The sequence below is a fragment of the Triticum dicoccoides genome, chromosome 3A, assembly GCF_002162155.2.
Source record: "Triticum dicoccoides isolate Atlit2015 ecotype Zavitan chromosome 3A, WEW_v2.0, whole genome shotgun sequence".
NCBI lineage: Eukaryota > Viridiplantae > Streptophyta > Magnoliopsida > Poales > Poaceae > Triticum > Triticum dicoccoides.
This window is the reverse complement of record NC_041384.1, coordinates 653,238,058-653,256,703: the sequence shown is the minus strand read 5'-3', so window position 1 is coordinate 653,256,703 and position 18,646 is coordinate 653,238,058.

The following is an 18,646-nucleotide window of genomic DNA, read 5'->3' as shown; positions in this document are numbered from 1 at the left end:
AGCAAACCTTTATGCGCATAAAACATTGATCTGGTCCCTTGTGAATTGCTTTGAGATCAACCTTTTAGGTCTAAATCCTTTTATTTTCCTGTCTTACGGTAGATCCAAAATTTCACTGCGACCTTATGAAATCTGTTTTTACCTTCCTTAGTCATTCTTGCCTTAGATCTGTATCCTCTTTACCACATAGGCAGTTCACCTTTGAAAAAGCAATCTTATCATATATCATTAGTCCCCTTGTTGAACCGCCGTGATGCTATTGCTTCATAAACTCCGGTTTAGATAGATCTGCTTCCTGTTTAACATTGCACATATCAATGTACTTTGTAGATTTCATCATGGCCAAGCAAGTGTATGAGTGCAATTGGGTCCCTTCTCGCGTCATAGAGGATCAACTGGATGATTTAGTCCTGATTGGCGCCTTGGGCAGCAAAGACACCGTCCATTGGAGGGCTCCTGGCAAAGAATGCCCCCCACACCTCGAGAAGGAGAGGTTGTTGTTTTCGTAGACCACTTAGCCCGGGGTTTTAAACCGCCCGGTTTTAAATTCTACCGGGATGTTCTAGCTGATTTCCAACTCCATCCGCAAGACACTGGCCCCAACTCTGTTACAAATATGTGCCACTTCCAAGTGCTCTATGAGGTGTTCTTTCAAGAGGAGCCCACAGTGGAATTATTCAGAGATCTTTTCCATCTAAACCGCCGTACTGAGTTTACTGATGGCTCTAATACGGAGTTGGGTGGCATGGCGATTCAAAAAAGGAAAGAGGTCACATACCCTCACGCCAAGCTGCGCAGTCACCCCAAGGAGTGGAATCAGACATGGTTCTACTACAAAGACACCTCCCCTGCTGTTGAGAATCCCTTGCCTGGATTTCGTCCGGAGCGGCTCAGCAATACCCATCCTTTTCCTCAACGATTGAGTGCCCAGGAGAGAAGCAAATATGCTCTTCAGCTATCAAAGCTCAAAGCCTTTATGGCCAACGGTTTAACAGGGGTTGACCTTGCTCGCTGTTGGATATCATGGAGCATACTGCCCCTTAGTCAGCGCTCCGGTTTGATGTGCGAATATACTGATAGTGTGGATGACCCACTGCGACATTCAGGACTCCAGCTCTCTGGTGAAAAAATCATAGAAGCTGTGCGTAAGATACTGAATGAACCGGAGCACATCTGCGCTAGAACCGGCCTGCTTCCCTTCTATGCCACCAACAAACCGCCAGCTGTAAGACTTTGATTTTTCTCTTTGCTGAATCTGTTATTGATATGTCTGGTCATTATTTTTAATATCAGTGTCCGCATAATCAGGGCGATGATCCGTTTTGGAGCAAAAAACTGCCGCAGGAGAAACCGGAGAAAACAGATAAACCGGAAAGAGCAACCCTGCAAAAAACTAAAGTTGTGAAGAAGACTGCCCACCGAAAAAGAACCACTGCATCTTCTAATCTGGCCCCTGATGACGAGGTGGATAATCCGGACTTTGAGGTAGAGCTTGACTCACTTGGTTTATTTTTCATGCATCTTATTGATGATGATATTTGTCAGGATGATGCCGAAGCCAGCCATGCGGATGTTGCAGAGGTAATTATTCTCTCTTCCGATTCAGAAACTTTGCCTTCACAAAAAATCCGTCAGGCAAACCGGAAAGTTAAATTTTCTCATCCTCTTGCTTATTTGGATCCTAAACTTTTTATGAAGACTCAACAACACGAAGCTCGCCGCACCACCTGGCACAGCGGCCAGGTAGTTACCTCCGCCGGTTTACTGAACAGTCCGGTTCGGGAACGTCATTCCAAGGTCTCTAATTCGCTTGTTAGTGCTTGTCCTAAAGCGGGCTGCTTTCGTCAACCTCTTAATCCGTCTGACTCCAATTATTAGGTTATTTCCCACTCATCTTCTGGCGAGTCGTCGGCTACTCAGCTCCCACCGCTCAAAACGGTGCTTGGGTAAGCTATATTTATTGTGATGTTTGCAGTACATTGCCTTAGAACATATGCTATATTTAATTTTGTTATTCTTCTCAGGGCCAAACCTAGGCCGAGCAAGAAGGCCCGCCTGGATAAAGCGGCCGAAGAAGATGTCATTCTTGAACCAGGCACCACACCCAATCTTGAAGCGGTTATTCCTGAGGATATTCCCAATGATCCACCGCAGCCAGATGATGATCTTACTGCTGAGGAAAGACCTACTGACACCTCAGGTCCTATCCATCAGCCCACAGGTTCCCTCCGGGTTGAAAGCTCCACCGGTCTCGCAAAACCTACTAACAAGCCAACAGCTCCAGTGCAAACCGGCGGTACCAATGATGATGAAGTTGTCATTACTGGCACTGGCCATACTGAGCCAAGAAATCCTATCGCTTTATCCAAACATTCTGCCAAGGAAGAATTAGCTGCTTTTGGCAAAGGCAAGTGGAATGCTGATCTGACGGCTTACGCTGCTCTGAACGCCCAAGATATCCATTCCGGCTATCTGAACCGGCTGTATACCAGCTGTGACTATGAAGCTGGTCTGGTTAACATGATGAAGGATAAATATGAGGTAACTTCCATATGCTCCTTTCTGCTTGTATGCTTTCATTCTTGCTGACTCTCCTAGCCCCTAAGGGCCGATTTGAAATATTCTTTCAAACCAAGACTTAATAATATGAATCTTGATGCTTTGAAATTTGCTGATGTAGTCCCCAAGGGCCGGTTCAACTTAGCGTAGTTAAACTGGTACTTTAAGTAATTGAAACTGCCGCATTAGAATACATATGATCAAATAGCCATTAGCCCCCAAGTGCCAAGTTGAATACTTGTATTGAGCTTGGGACTTTGTAAACAATTGAAAGATGAAGATCGAATATGCATTAGCCCCCAAGTGCTAAGCGCATAACTTGTTATGTGGTTGGTACTTGAATCCTTCTACTGATTTGTTGAAACATATATTTGTATGCCTGTAGGCGGAGCTGAAGGCGAAAGAAAGCCAAGTCATCGATCTGCAAGAAAACCTGAAAACCCAACAGGCTGAAACCTCCAAGGCAAAAGAGGAATTGGCCAGTGCCTTAAGCGCCATGGAACAACTTAAGGAGAACTTCAAGAAGAAACAGGCGGATTGGGCCACTGAAAAATCCACTTTGATCAAACGAGCAGAGGATGCCGAGGCTGCACTGAAACTAGTGACGGATGAACTGACCAGCATAAAGCGGCACGTTCATGCCATGACCACTGCTATCTTTGGTAAGCCAGCTTGCCTTCTAAATTGGTTCTGCCTTCTTACAGAATCGCCGGTTTATTAACCTTTTGTGGTATTTCAGGGACACGCATTGGTCACTTGGGGTCAGATGTGCGGAAGAAATTGAAAGCCGCCTATACCTTGGTTGAACAATTGTATACTGGTGCCCAGCGGATCATCTGTACCACGTCTCGTAACAAACCGGCGCCCACTTTGATTCAAGATACTTTGATGAAACTGTCAGTGCTTCCTGCCCGGTTTGAAGAGCTAAAGAAATCTGCTGCTCGAACCGGTGCAATCAATGCTTTAATCTGGGCAAAAGCCTGGGTGCCGGATTTTGATCCTATTGAAGCGGCTCAGGGTTATCCCAGTTTGAAGGAAGACGGGTCAGAATTTGGTGAAGCGGATCTGCGAGCCATAAACCGGGAGGTACGTCCGCTAGCTTGTCAACTGGCTGAGGAAGCAGATTTGTCTCATTATCAAGCCCAATACGATAGCCAGAACAAGTGAATAGCTGCACCAATCCATGAATCGGAAAACCTGATCCCTCCAATCCGTAAGCATACTTACGCTCCCGATATTGATCCGTCTTCGCTAATCCATGATGAAGCTATTTTTCAAGCATTGATGGGAATCGACTGGACAACTGTGGATTTCCAGCCACTGGGTAGAGAAACGGAAGCTGAAGCGGCGCAGGATGACCCACAACCATCAGGCCAGGCTGGTGGCCAAGCTTAAACCGGAAGCCGGTTTTAAAACTGTCTCTCCTTTGTGAAAAAATAATTATGTTATTATGGGCACCATGTTGCCTTGTAATAGACTAGCTGATACCTTTGATGTTGATATGCCTTCGTGCATAACTTGTTCTTCCTGTGGTAATGAACTTTCCAAAATACTTTCTGAAATAAGAAATTCATTAAGTGCCACCGCGGTTGTACCGTCAGGCGGAATATGATGTTTGTATATATAAAGTCAAAACATCCAAAACAAAATTTTAAGTATATGATCAAAAAATTTGAGATACATAATACCTGCCACCGTTGAGTGTGAAGTTGGCTTGGCCAACCTTGAAGCAGAGTTTTTGCAAACCCACACTGTTGGAGGAAATAACAACTCCTGTATATGTATATGACACTGGTTACCATGTAAACCGTGCCGGGTTATAATGAACACCGTGTTACTCCATAAGAGGATGTTAACAACAAGGATCAAACCGGACAAATAATCTCCGGATTGACGTGAACTGTGTTCCGTCAATTGATTGGTTAAAAAACTTTGTCAGTTTAAAGAACACAATAAAAAACAAAAAAAAACCTTCAAAGAAAAGTATGAAGCAAATGTAACGACAAAAACGTTTGCCAAAAAAGATTTATTTAAGCTGATCAAATGGCGTAACCATGGCCAAACATGACCAAGCTCCCGTTAGGTGTAACTATGGTTCTAGTTAGCCAGGTCCCCAAGTGATTCTTGTGGCATTTATGCTGACCAAATGGCGTGGTCATGGTTCGGGTTCGACCAAGCCCCCAAGTGATTCTGTGGCCTTAGGACGATCAAATGGCATGACTGGTTCAGACATGACCAAGTCCCCAAGTGATCTGGTGGCTTTCGCCTATCAAGAGGCATGGTATTGGTTCGGACACGACCAATCCTCCAAGTGATATAACACGATGCTTTTAGCAAAGCGAACTCAAGGGGTAAAACGGAGGCCGCTTTAGAGCAACTCCGTGTAACCTCACATGATGTAAAAGAACAGATACCCCGCTTTAGTTGAGGTTCCGGTTTATTATACTTAATCATAGTATATACATTGTATGTACATAAGCATAGCCAATGGCTCAGGTATAGTAAGGCCAAAGATGAGCTATATTCCACGGCCTGTTAGTCTCCTCCTCTGATGTACGTGAGTCCTTATGCTCTCGAACATCGATCAGATAGAACGACCCGTTGTGCAGATTCTTGCTGACCACGAAAGGCCCCTCCCAAGGTGGGGATAGCTTATGCATAACAGTATGATCTTGGATGAGCCGAAGCACCAAATCTCCTTCCTGGAAGGCTCTGGTTCTGAACCGGCGACTATGATAACGACGAAGATCCTGTTGGTAAATCGCCGACCGGGCGGCTGCGATGTCACGCTCTTCATCCAACCAGTCCAAAGCATCTTGCCGTGCTATCTCGTTGTCCGCTTCAACATAAGCCGTGACACGATGTGAGTCATGACGGATATCGCTGGGGAGAACCGCCTCTGCTCCATAAACCATGAAGAACGGTGTGTATCCTGTTGATCTGTTGGGTGCTGTATTGATGCTCCATAACACAGATGGTAATTCTTCTACCCAACACCCTGGCGTTCTCTGCAAAGGAACCATGAGCCGGGGCTTGATGCCTCTCAAGATCTCTTGATTAGCTCTTTCTGCTTGACCATTGGACTGTGGATGTGCCACTGATGAAACGTCGAGCCGGATGTGCTCCCGTTCACAGAACTCCTTCATAGCACCTTTGGACAAATTGGTACCATTATCTGTGATAATACTGTGCGGAAAGCCAAACCGGAAAATCACCTTTTTGATGAACTGAACCGCCGTGGCCGCATCACACTTGCTAACAGGTTCTGCCTCCACCCACTTTGTAAACTTGTCCACCGCCACCAGGAGGTGGGTCTTCTTATCTTTGGACCTTTTGAAAGGCCCAACCATATCCAGCCCCCAAGTCATAAATGGCCAAGTAATTGGAATCATCCTCAATTCTTGAGCCGGTACAAGAGCACGTCTTGAAAACCTTTGGCAACCATCACATCGTCTGACCAGATCCTTCGCATCAGCATGAGCAGTTAACCAATAGAAACCATGGTGAAACGCTTTAGCCACCAGAGACTTTGAACCGGCGTGGTGACCACAATCTCCTTCGTGGATCTCACGCAAAATTTCACGGCCTTCTTCAGGAGACACGCAACGTTGAAAAGCTCCTGATACACTGCAATGATGCAACTCACCGTTGATGACAGCCATGGACTTGGATCGCCGGATTATCTGCCGGGCCAGAATCTCATCTTCTGGCAACTCGCCCCGGTTCTTGTACGCTAGGTAAGGAAGCATCCAATCCAGAATAACATGAAGAACTGCCACCAATTGAGCCTCCGGATCAGGAATGGCCAAATCCTCTTCACCAGGGATCTTCACCGATGGGTTGTGCAGCACATCCAGAAAAACATTGGGTGGGACCGGTTTGCGCTGAGAGCCCAGCCGGCTTAAAGCGTCCGCCGCTTCATTTTTCCGCCGATCCACGTGGTCCACCTGATAGCCTCTGAAATAACCTGCAACAATATCCACCTCATGACGATATGCTGCCATGAGTGGGTCCTTGGAGTCCCAAGTGCCAGACACTTGCTGAGCCACAAGGTCCGAATCACCGAAGCACTTAACTCGACTTAGATTCATCTCCTTAGCCATCCGAAGACCATGGAGCAAGGCTTCATACTCAGCTGCATTGTTAGTACAAGGGAACATTAAACGGAGAACATAACAAAACTTATCACCTCGTGGGGAAGTTAATACGACTCCATCCCCCGAGCCTTCCAACTGCTTGGATCCGTCAAAATGGATGGTCCAATACGTATGATCCGGCTTTTCTTCAGGTGCTTGCATTTCCGTCCAATCATTGATGAAATCAACAAGTGCTTGAGACTTAATCGCTGTCCGAGGCACAAATTTCAAACCGTATGGCCCCAGCTCTATAGCCCACTTTGCAATCCGGCCAGTTGCTTCCCGGTTCTGGATGATATCTCCCAAAGGAGCAGAACTGACCACCGTAATTGGGTGCCCTTGGAAGTATTGCTTAAGCTTCCGGATTGCCATAAAAACTCCATACACCAACTTCTGCCAGTGCGGATACCTTTGCTTGGACTCAATGAGTACCTCGCTGATATAATAGACCGAACGTTGAACCGGATGCTCCTTACCTGCCTCCTTTTGCTCCACCACAATAGCCATGCTGACCGCACGAGCATTAGCAGCAACATATAGCAGTAACGGCTCCTTGTCAATGGGAGCGGCGAGCACAGGCGGATTGGCCAATTGCCGCTTTAAGTCCTCAAATGCTTCATCAGCAGCAGAACTCCAGATGAACTGATCCGTCTTCTTCAACATCTCATACAAAGGGATCGCCTTCTCACCAAGGCGGCTGATAAACCGGCTTAACGCGGCAATCCGGCCTGCCAGGCGTTGAACATCATTGATACACTTCGGTTTAGCCAGGGAGGTGATGGCTGTGATCTTCTCCGGATTAGCCTCAATTCCCCTGTTGGACACCAGAAAACCCAATAACTTGCCCGCCGGTACACCAAAGACACACTTGTCCGGATTAAGCATCATCTTGTACGTCCTTAGGTTATCAAAGGTTTCCTTCAAATCATCAACCAGAGTCTTCTTCTCCCTGGATTTAACCATGATATCATCCACGTAAGCATGTACATTACGGCCAATCTGCTTATGAAGACAATTTTGTACACACCGTTGATAAGTTGCCTGGGCACTTTTGAGCCCAAAGGGCATAGACACATAGCAGAAGGCTCCAAAGGGAGTTATGAATGCCTTCTTCTCCTGGTCCTTAACTGCCATTTTGATCTGATGATAGCCAGAATATGCATCCAAAAAACTTAAACGCTCACAACCCGCCGTAGCATCAATGATTTGATCAATACAGGGGAGGGCAAAAGGATCTGCTGGACAAGCCTTATTAAGATCTGTGTAATCCACACACATACGCCAGGTGCCGTTTTTCTTAAGGACTAGCACCGGATTGGCAAGCCACTCAGGGTGAAAAACTTCAACAATAAAACCAGCTGCTAAGAGCCTGGCTACCTCTTCTCCAATCGCCTTGCGTCTTTCTTCATTAAACCGGCGGAGGAACTGTTTCACCGGTTTGTATTTAGGATCCACATTAAGTGTGTGCTCAGCGAGTTGCCTTGGTACACCTGGCATGTCAGAGGGCTTCCATGCAAAAATGTCCCGATTCTCACGGATGAACTCGATGAGTGTGCTTTCCTATTTCGGATCCAAGTTGGCACTAATGCTGAACTACTTGGACGAATCGCCAGGTACAAAGTCAACAAGCTTAGTTTCTGCTGCCGATTTGAACTTCAGGGCCGGATCATGCTCCGTAGTTGGCTTCTTCAACGGAGTCATGTCCGTCGGATCAACATTGTCTTTATAGTACTTCAACTCCTCGGTGGCACAAACCGACTCTGCATAAGCCGCATCTCCTTCCTCGCATTCCAAAGCGATTTTGCGGCTTCCGTGAACCGTTATTGTCCCCTTGTGACCCGGCATCTTGAGCTGCAAATACACATAACAGGGCCGAGCCATAAACTTGGCGTATGCCGGACGCCCAAACAGGGCATGATATGGACTTTGGATTTTCACCACTTCAAACGTTAATGTCTCCGACCTGGAATCATGATCATCCCCAAAGGCCACTTCAAGAGCTATCTTACCAATGGGATATGCTGATCTTCCAAGCACTACACCATGGAATACTGTATTGGACGGTTTGAGATTCTTATTTGTTAGTCCCATACGACGGAAGGTCTCATAGTATAGGATGTTAATGCTGCTCCCTCCATCCATGAGCACCTTGGTGAACTTATAACCTCCCACCTGAGGTGCCACCACCAGAGCCAACTGACCCGGATTATCAACCTGGAGTGGGTGATCCTCTCTGCTCCATATGATTGGCTGTTCAGACCAACGTAGATAACGGGGTCTGGCCAGTTCAACAGAGTTGACTGCCCGCCTCTGAACCTTCCGGTCTCGCTTGTCCAGGCTAGTGGTAAAGACATGGTACTGCCCATTACTCAACTGCTTTGGGTTGCTTTGGTAACCTGACTGTTGCTGCTGTTGGTTGTAACCACCCTGGTTGTTCTGACTATTTTCACCATTATGTCCGCCCGGATTACCATTAAATCCTGAATCGGAACTTCCTCCACCGTAACCCGGCCCGGACCCTGAGCCACCGCCAGATCCGTGATCATACGGAAATTATTAGAATTCTTGAACTCCTGCATAATAAAGCAATCCTTCCAAAGGTGGTTTGCTGGCTCCTCCTTTGTCCCATGTCTTGGACAGGGCTGGCTTAGCAGATAGTTCAGGCGGTTTGGGTTGGGGTTGGGCGCTCCACTACGATTTTTCGGCCTACCCTTGCGCCGCTGGCCATTGTCATGTACGTTGGTATTAGCCACAAAATCCATGTTGCCATCCGCTTTACGCTTGCCTCCTCCGCCATTGCCTACCCAGTGATGCTGCTGACCTTTGGAGCTGCTGTTCTTCTTCCCCTTCCCTGTCTTGTCATCATTAGATTCGGGATCCTTGGTACTATCAGAATCAACATATTTTACCAAAGCGGCCATGAGGGTCCCCATGTCGGTGCAATGACGCTTCATCCGTCCCAATTTCAACTTCAGGGGCCCAAACCGGCAGTTGCCTTCTAGGGTTAATACTGCGGTGTCAGCGTTGATGCGGTCTGAGGAGTGCAACACTTGTGAAACCCGGCGTACCCAATGAGTCATTGACTCTCCTTCCTCCTGGACGCATGCAGCTAAGTCCACTATCGACATAGGCTATTTACAGGTATCCTTGAAATTGTTGATAAACCGGGCTCGTAATTGGGCCCATGAACTGATAGAATTAGCGGGCAAGCTTTTTAACCAAGTACGGGCTGTTCCTTCAAGCATCATGGTGAAGTATTTCGCACACGCCGTGTCATCCACATCAAGCATCTCCATGGCCATCTCATAGCTCTCTACCCATGTCTCTGGTGGTTGATCCACCGTATAATTTGGTACCTTGCGTGGGCCTTTGAAATCATTGGGCAGGCGCATGTTGCGTAAAGCAGGGACGAGGCAAGGCACCCCCAAAGAACTAGAAGTAACACCAGGTTCGATCGAAATGGTTGGACGAACCGGCGTGAGCTGCCGAGCCTGATGCTATGCGGCTAACTCGGCCTCCCTACGCGCTCGGGCCGTTCACCACTTCCTGAGCGTCATCAGCACCACCCGTCGGGTTATTACCACAGGGTGCTCCACGTCGTTCATTACTCGACACTGCTGGTTCATCCATATGTCTTCTATAGCTCCGGCTTGGACGGGGGGTCGAGTGGATCCGGTCGCGGCTGTACGAGTACGCCTCCTGTTGGGCCAAAGCTGTCCTCAGAAGTTCCTTGACCCGTCGCGTCTCTACTGCCTGCGGCGAGTCACCTTCAACTGGAATGGCCTCCAGTCGTGCAGCAGCGGCAACAAGATTGTCCATTGGGTTGGAGTAGTGACCCGGAGGTGTTAAAGCATCCCGAGGTATAACGGTGTTTTGACGAGGCGGGTCCATCTGACGGGGCTGAACCGGTGCACCGGTCCCAGGGGCTTCTGCCCGGTTCCCCTCCAACGGATTACTGGCTCTTGGTCCTGGAGTGTTGAAAAGGTCTCTGGCCTCGAAAACCGGAGGTAAGCGGGACCGGTGCTTCCTCCTCATGACATCATGCGACGCGATCTGATCCAACATAAGCCTGTACGCCTGTGCGTCTAAAGCGGCCCGCTCTGCGGCCATCCTGGTGTCCTCAGCCGCCAGATCCGTTTTGGCCTGGGTGATTTGTTCCTTTACCTTTGCAATCTCCGTGTTGTGAGCGTCATGATCTGGCGGATTAACTTCTGCCATAAGCACAGCCAACGCATCAAATAGTTCTGATAGAACCTGAGCCGGTGGGCGCACAGGGCCTCCCGCCCCGGCAACTGTTGCCGCTGCTGAACCGGAGATCGTTGCCGCGACTGTCGAAGAGTGAAGCGCTGATTGTGTTCCAGTCATGAATATTCCAACCCGGTTAGGCAGATCAGAGGGGTCCGGAATATTGTCGCCATCGGAACAACTCTCAATCCGGCCATCTTGTAGCTGATAAAGAGATTTGGTTTCTCCGGTCGAAGATTCGTCACCGGAATGAACGGCAGTCGCCCCGCAAAGCTCCGATCCATCCTCATAACTCCCTCCATGGATCATTCCCACGAAGGCACGCTTCATGTCCGGTTTAACCCGGGCGGATCGCGCACGCTGAGCCGTCTCGACGAGGTCGGTGCAGATGTCCGGCTCAGGGCCTGGTTCACCGATCTTGCCAATGAAAACATGAATGCTACCAAAGGGGACCCGGTACCCGTACTCAATTGAGCTGGCCTCGGGGCCCTAGCCTGCGTCGTCGATGTAGAGTTTGCCGTGACGACTCTTAGTCATCCAGCCTACAGCGTAGCCCTCGAGTCCTTTAAAGCGGCCCTCCAAGAATCGGAAACCATCGTGCGATAGCCCCACGGTGGGCGCCAACTGTCGTGATTTTGTCACGGCAGATGTCCTAGAGAAAGGACTTAGTCGGGGAGCCATTGCTACGGGTTAGCTTGAAGGGGTTAAAGAGGACACAAGGACGCAAGAGAGTTTATACTAGTTCGGCCCCTTCAATGAAGGTAAAAGCCTACGTCTAGTTATGATGGAATTGATGGGTGTTTTGATGACTAGGGAGCAAATAAGCTTCGCCTATGTCTCGAGTTGTTGTCTGTCTTTGAACCGCCGCCGGGTCGTCCCCTTATATACATGGGTGACGCCCGTCGGTTTACAGAGTCCCGATACCGGCTCATAGATGCGTCCGGTTCGATCTCCACTATTCCTAACTTATAACACAAGTTACATACCGACGCCGGTTTATAGCTATAGGCCTTAAACCGATTATGGGCCTTTAGCCCTCATCTGCCCTCATGGGCTTTTATCATACTCAACTACTGATGAAGTTAACCCGGCCTGTCCTGGCCGGTTTACGCCCAGTAGTAATATCCCCAACACCTGGTAAACCCGCTAATCATACCCCACAGAGAATGTTGGGTCTTCAAGCAGTCCGGCAAGCTCAACACCGTACACAAGGGGGAGGATACACCAAGCGAAGACGAGGATGAGCCTCTCAAGCAAGACACTGGGGAACAAAAGAAATTTCCACCAGAAGTCAAAACAGTAAACATGATACACGTGATCAAGGGAAGAAACAAAACGGCACTCCCAGAAAAATATGCCCAAGGGCCTATCACCGCGGAGTCCTGCCACTGGTCGTCTCAACTGATCACTTTCGACCATCGTGATTACTCAGCAAGTATCCGGCGTGCAGGATGGGCTGCCCTGGTATTAGACCCAATAATTGACGGATACCACTTCACACGAGTCCTGATGGACGGTGGCAGCAGTCTAAACCTGATATACCAGGATACAATCCGCGAAATGGGGATAGACCCAAAAAAATTTGCCATAGCAATACTACCTTTAAAGGAGTAACGCCAGGCCTAGGGCCTCATTGCACGGGCTCCCTACCACTAAAGGATATATTCGGCTTCCCCGATAACTTCCGTAGCGAACATTTAACCTTCCACATCGCTCTGTTCCAAAGTGGCTATCAAGCACTACTCGGACGCGAAGCTTTCGCTCGCTTTAATGCAATACCGCACTACGCTTCCCTCACACTCAAGATGCCCGGCCCACATGGCATCATTACAGTGAACGGAAGTATTAAGCGATCTTTGCACGCCAAATGGAGTGCGGCTGCCTTGGCAGCCGCACACTGAAAACGGCCTCACCAACTAAAGCATTTAACAGGTCGTCAAGACCTCGGACACGGTTAGACGAGTCCGGCGCAGCTATATATAATTCATACCAGATCAATGGTCACACCCCTATTACAAATACAAGGGGCTCAACGCGCGCAGACAAGTGGCAACTTTTACTCATCTTGAATTATACATGGTTTCTTTAAAAACTATCTTTTTGCACGACAACTTTTTCACCTAAGTTCCTCTCTTTTACAGATGATCATCATGCTACACCCGTCCAGGATACGGCACAACGGAGACACAGGCGCAGACGTGCAGCAGGGACCCGCTCCAAGGATTCTTTTTAGATTAAGACCCTGCGTAAACCTTTTTTTACTGTCTCTTGTTGATACACATCCACCAAATTCTCAGCATAGTTGAGAAGGATGCTAACGTCTTGGCATGTGGCCACGTCAGAATAATGCACGTACCTGGACACAAGGGGCTTCTTACAAAGGGCACTATTTAGGCCCAGTTTATACCATAAAGACCGAATACATTAGGGAGTGTTCGGTGTCGCGAGTTTGGCCTTATATGCATCAGCTCCGAATCATTGTCTTTGGTCAAATGTTGGGTTTGCCCGGCTCCTGTGTTTTGGTGCCTTACGTTCCGCTTTATCGGCTAAGGTAGCACCCGGAGAACTACTGCGACTGTGCCTTGGTTCATCCGGACGAGCGCCTCAGTAGAGAAAGCCGAAAACTGACTGTCATGATATAGCGTGAGACTGGTCAACCACTCGATGACCTATCGGAATGTTAGAGTTCCTCCGCCTTAACGAAGGGACGTTTTCCAGCCAGGCATGTACACACCCCGCGATTGGGAGAGTGCGGAGCCACCAGGGGCTATCTAGTAGCCCCACTGTCAAACTCCTATGGCTAAGTGAAAGTGTTAAAGCATTATAGTCCGGTTGCCTCGTTCGCTATGCTATCACCTCCTTAATAGGACCAAGACATTGGGTTAAGTGTGAACACGCGTTTTTCGCGAGCACCTCCGCATTATATGCATGGGGGTTGAAGCCGACGGCTGCAATCTTTCAGGTTATACACATGTATACATAAACGGCCACACAGGAGGCATCATACTACTTTCAGGCAAAAGTATAAACATAGCCTTATAAAACTTCATAAAAGCATTGTGTTTACAATGAGAATACATATCACTCAAACATAATATTCTTTGAGCACTGGGCCTCTATCAAACAAGCACCCTCGAGAACCTCCTCGAAATAATGCTCGGCGGCCACTCGGCCTATGGCCGAACCCTGCGCCGCAATAGTGGTAGCGTCCATCTCCGCCCAGTATGCTTTAACATGGGCAAGGGCCATCCGCGGGCCTTCTATGCACGCTGACCTCTTCATCGCATTAATGCACGGCACCGCACCAAGGAACTGCTGCACTAAGCTAAAATAGTTGTTCGGCTTTGGATTTTCCGGCCATAGCCGATCCATAACAGACCTCATGGCGAGTCCGGACAACCTATTCAGTTCGGCCCATTCGGCTAGTTGGTCAGTCAATGAAAGCGGACGCTCTGGAATGTTGAATTGCGACCAGAACAGCTTGTCCACTTCACGACCTGTCTGACCTTGGAAGTACTTGGCCGCATTGGCAGCGCTCGCCGCCAAATCCATATACGCATCTGCCGAACTCCATACCCGATCCAGAGGGGCATACCGTGGATCTCCGAACTTCCTTCGTAACATGAAGGGTTTCCCAGCCGCAATATCCCCGGCTGGCAGAAGATGGCCACGACTGGAGGCGGCGCGAGGCAGGGGCGCGACAGCGGGGCGAGAGAAGGGATAGGTGGCAGCAGACGGGGCAAGTGCAGCCAGAGAGAGTGTGGTGCGTGGCCAGGGTGTGTGTCGCGCAGGGCACAGTGGTGCGGTGGCTGCGGCGAGCGCGAAGGCAGCGGCGGGCGCGACCGACGTTGTGTAGCACGGGCGTGGGCATGGAGAGGGAGTGGCCCCGCATGCGCGGAAGAAGAGCAGCATGCTCGGGCATGGGCGTGCATAGGAGCGGGCATGTGCCACGGGGTCAATCCGAGGAGCTCGGTGGCTACCCCTACAATGGCCATGGCGGACGGTGGTTCTCGGCCACGGCAAAATATCTAACGAGAGAAAACGAGAGGGGAAACAGGGGAAGGCAAGAGGAGATCATGGCAGTGTCAATGGCACCCTAGGGGAAGACATGGGAGCTCGGGGCGGCGCGGATCGAACGGCAATGTCGCAGTGGCCCAAGGTTGAGGAAGATGGCAACGATGTTGATGCGGGGGTGTTGGACTTAATCTCGTTGGGGCAGACGAAGTAGCGAAGGCGTTCGGAGCTCCTCGACAAGCTCCTAGCCCGCGGGGAGGGCAGTGGCCATGTGGACGGGGTCTGTCATGATGGTCGTGGCATCTGACTTCGTCCAGATCAACGGGAATGAGCCAGCGAGGAGGAGAAGTGGATTTGGGAGGGGGCATCGAGGAAGAGTGAGGCCATGGGGGCAGGAAAGGAAGGGCGTCACCCTTATCCATTCCCCTTCGATGCCAACAAGGTGGTCGGGCAGGAGCCTGGCTCTGTAGCGATGCGGCTCGGGGAACAGGAGAAGACGACCACGCGGGGACTGGACCGCTGAGCTGGTTCGGTGGCATGGCCCGGGGGGCAGGGCAAATCCCCCTTTACATCATCCTTTTGGTTTTTCAATGTATTCTAATCTGTTTCTCCTTTTTAACACCGTTCTCTATTTATTCTTATCAACTAAATGATCTCTACTCCTAATGTCTCAGTTGGTAGTCTCCGTTCCGGGTTTATTTTCGTCCCACCTCCCGAGTGAGGTAGAGGGGGAGAGAGAGTGAGGAAGAGGGAGGGAGAGGGTGTGTGTGTGAGAGAGAATTTGATGGTAAAAATGGTCGTCAATGTCACTTAATATGTATGAGAATATTAAATGTAATATTAACATAATTGATATTTTACTTTTAAAGTTAATGTGGCCCCATTGCAACGCACGGGCGTTCTTCTAGTATATATAGGTGGGAGGGGGAGAGGCTAGGAGGCGCCCAAGGGCTAGCCGCCGGCCCCCTTGGGGATTCCTTGTCGTGCGCCCGCTGCCATATTTGACGGAGGGGGAAGGAAAGAGGGGAGGGGAGAAGGAAGTGGGAATCCTAATCCACACTTGCCTTTCTCCCTTCCCCTTTCCTTCTCCATCCCTGGTCGGCCCATATGTGGGGTGCACCTGATCCTTGTGGCTAGTGTGTTTCCCCTCTTGGCCCATAAGGCCCATATCTTTTGCCGGGGGTGTCCGGAACCCCTTTCGGTGACCCGATATGTACCCGGTACCCTCCAGAACACTTCCAGTGTCCGAATACTATCGTCCTATATATAAATCTTTACCTCTCAACCATTTCGGGACTCGTCGTCATGTTAGTGATCTCATCCGGGACTCTGAACAAAATTCGGTCACCAAAATCAGATAACTCATATAATACAATATCGTCATCGAACGTTAAGCATGTGGACCCTACAGGTTCGAGAACTATGTAGACATGACCGAGACACCTCTCCGGTCAATAACTAATAGCGGAACCTGGATGCTCATATTGGCTCCTACATATTCTACGAAGATCTTTATCGGTCGAACCATTATGACAACATATGTTATTCCCTTTGTCCATCGGTATGTTACTTGCCCGAGATTCGATCATCGTGAAGGAAATATGCCCTAGAGGCTATAATAAAGTTATTATTTATTTCCTTATATCATGATAAATGTTTATTATTCATGCTAGAATTGTATTAACCGGAAACATAATACATGTGTGAATGCATAGACAAACAGAGTGTCACTAGTATGCCTCTACTTTACTAGCTCGTTAATCGAAGATGGTTATGTTTCCTAACCATGAACAAAAGAGTTGTTATTTGATTAACGGGATCACATCATTAGAAGAATGATGTGATTGACATGACCCATTCCATTAGCTTAGCACCCGATCATTTAGTATGTTGCTATTGCTTTCTTAATGACTTATACATGTTCCTATGACTATGAGATTATGCAACTCCCGCTTGCCGGAGGAACACTTTGTGTGCTACCAAACGTCACAACGTAACTGGGTGATTCTAAAGGAGCTCTACAGGTGTCTCCAAAGGTACATGTTGGGTTGGCATATTTCGAGATTAGGATTTGTCACTCCGTTTTTCGGAGAGGTGTCTATGGGCCCTCTCGGTAATGCACATCACATAAGCCTTGCAAGCATTGCAACTAATGAGTTAGTTGCAGATGATGTATTACGAAACGAGTAAAGAGACTTGCCAGTAACGAGATTGAACTAGGTATTGAGATACCGACGATCGAATCTCGGGCAAGTAACATACCGATGACAAAGGGAACAACGTATGTTGTTATGCGGTCTGACCGATAAAGATCTTTGTAGAATATGTGGGAGCCAATATGAGCATCCAGGTTCCTCTATTGGTTATTGATCGGAGACGTGTCTCGGTCATGTCTACATTGTTCTCGAACCCGTAGGGTCCGCACGCTTAAGGTTTCGATGACAGTTATATTATGAGTTTATGAGTTTTGATGTACCGAAGGAGTTCAGAGTCCCGGATGAGATCGGGGACATGACGAGGAGTCTCGAAATGGTCGAGACGTAAAGATCGATATATTGGACGACTATATTCGGACATCGGAAAGGTTCCGAGTGATTCGGGTATTTTCGGAGGTACCGGGGAGTTACGGGAATACGAGGAAGAAGCAATGGGCCTTAATGGGCCTTAGTGGAAAGGACGAGGAGGTGGCGCGCGCCCCTCCCAAGCCAGTCCGAATTGGACAAGGGGTTTGGGGCGCGGCCCCTCTCTCCCTTCCTTCCCCTCTTCCCCTCTTTCCCCCCTTCTCCTAGTTGGACTAGGAAAGGAGGAAACCTACTCCAACTAGGAGTAGGAATCGTACTCCCTGGCGCGCCCCTCCTAGGGCCGGCCTCCTCCCCCTTGCTCCTTTATATACGGGGGCAGGGGGGCACCTCTAGACACACAAGTTGATCCACGTGATCATTTTCTTAGCCGTGTGTGGTGCCCCCTTCCACCATAATCCTCGATAATATTGTAGCGGTGCTTAGGCGAAGCCCTGTGACGGTAGAACATCAAGATCGTCACCACGCCGTCATGCTGACGGAACTCTTCCCCGACACTTTGCTGGATCAGAGTCCGGGGATCGTCATCGAGCTGAACGTGTGCTAAAACTCGGAGGTGCCATAGTTTCGGTGCTTGATCGGTCGGGCCGTGAAGACGTACGACTACATCAACTGCGTTGTGCTAACGCTTCCGCTGTCGGTCTACAAGGGTACGTAGATCACACTCTCCCCTCTCGTTGCTATGCATCTCCATGATCTTGCATGTGCATAGGAAAATTTTGAAATTACTATGTTCCCCAACAGTGGCATCCGAGCCTAGGTTTTATGTGTTGATGTTATATGCACGAGTAGAACACAAGTGAGTTGTGGGCGATATAAGTCATACTGCTTACCAGCATGTCATACTTTCGTTCGGCGGTATTGTTGGACGAAGCGGCCCGGACCGACATTACGCGTACGCTTACGTGAGACCGGTTCTCCCGACGTGCTTTGCACAAAGGTGGCTAGCGGGTGTCAGTTTCTCCAACTTTAGTTGAACCGAGTGTGGCTACGCCCAGTCCTTGCGAAGGTTAAAACAGCACCAACTTGACAAACTATCGTTGTGGTTTTGATGCGTAGGTAAGATTGGTTCTTACTTAAGCCCGTAGCAGCCACGTAAAACTTGCAACAACA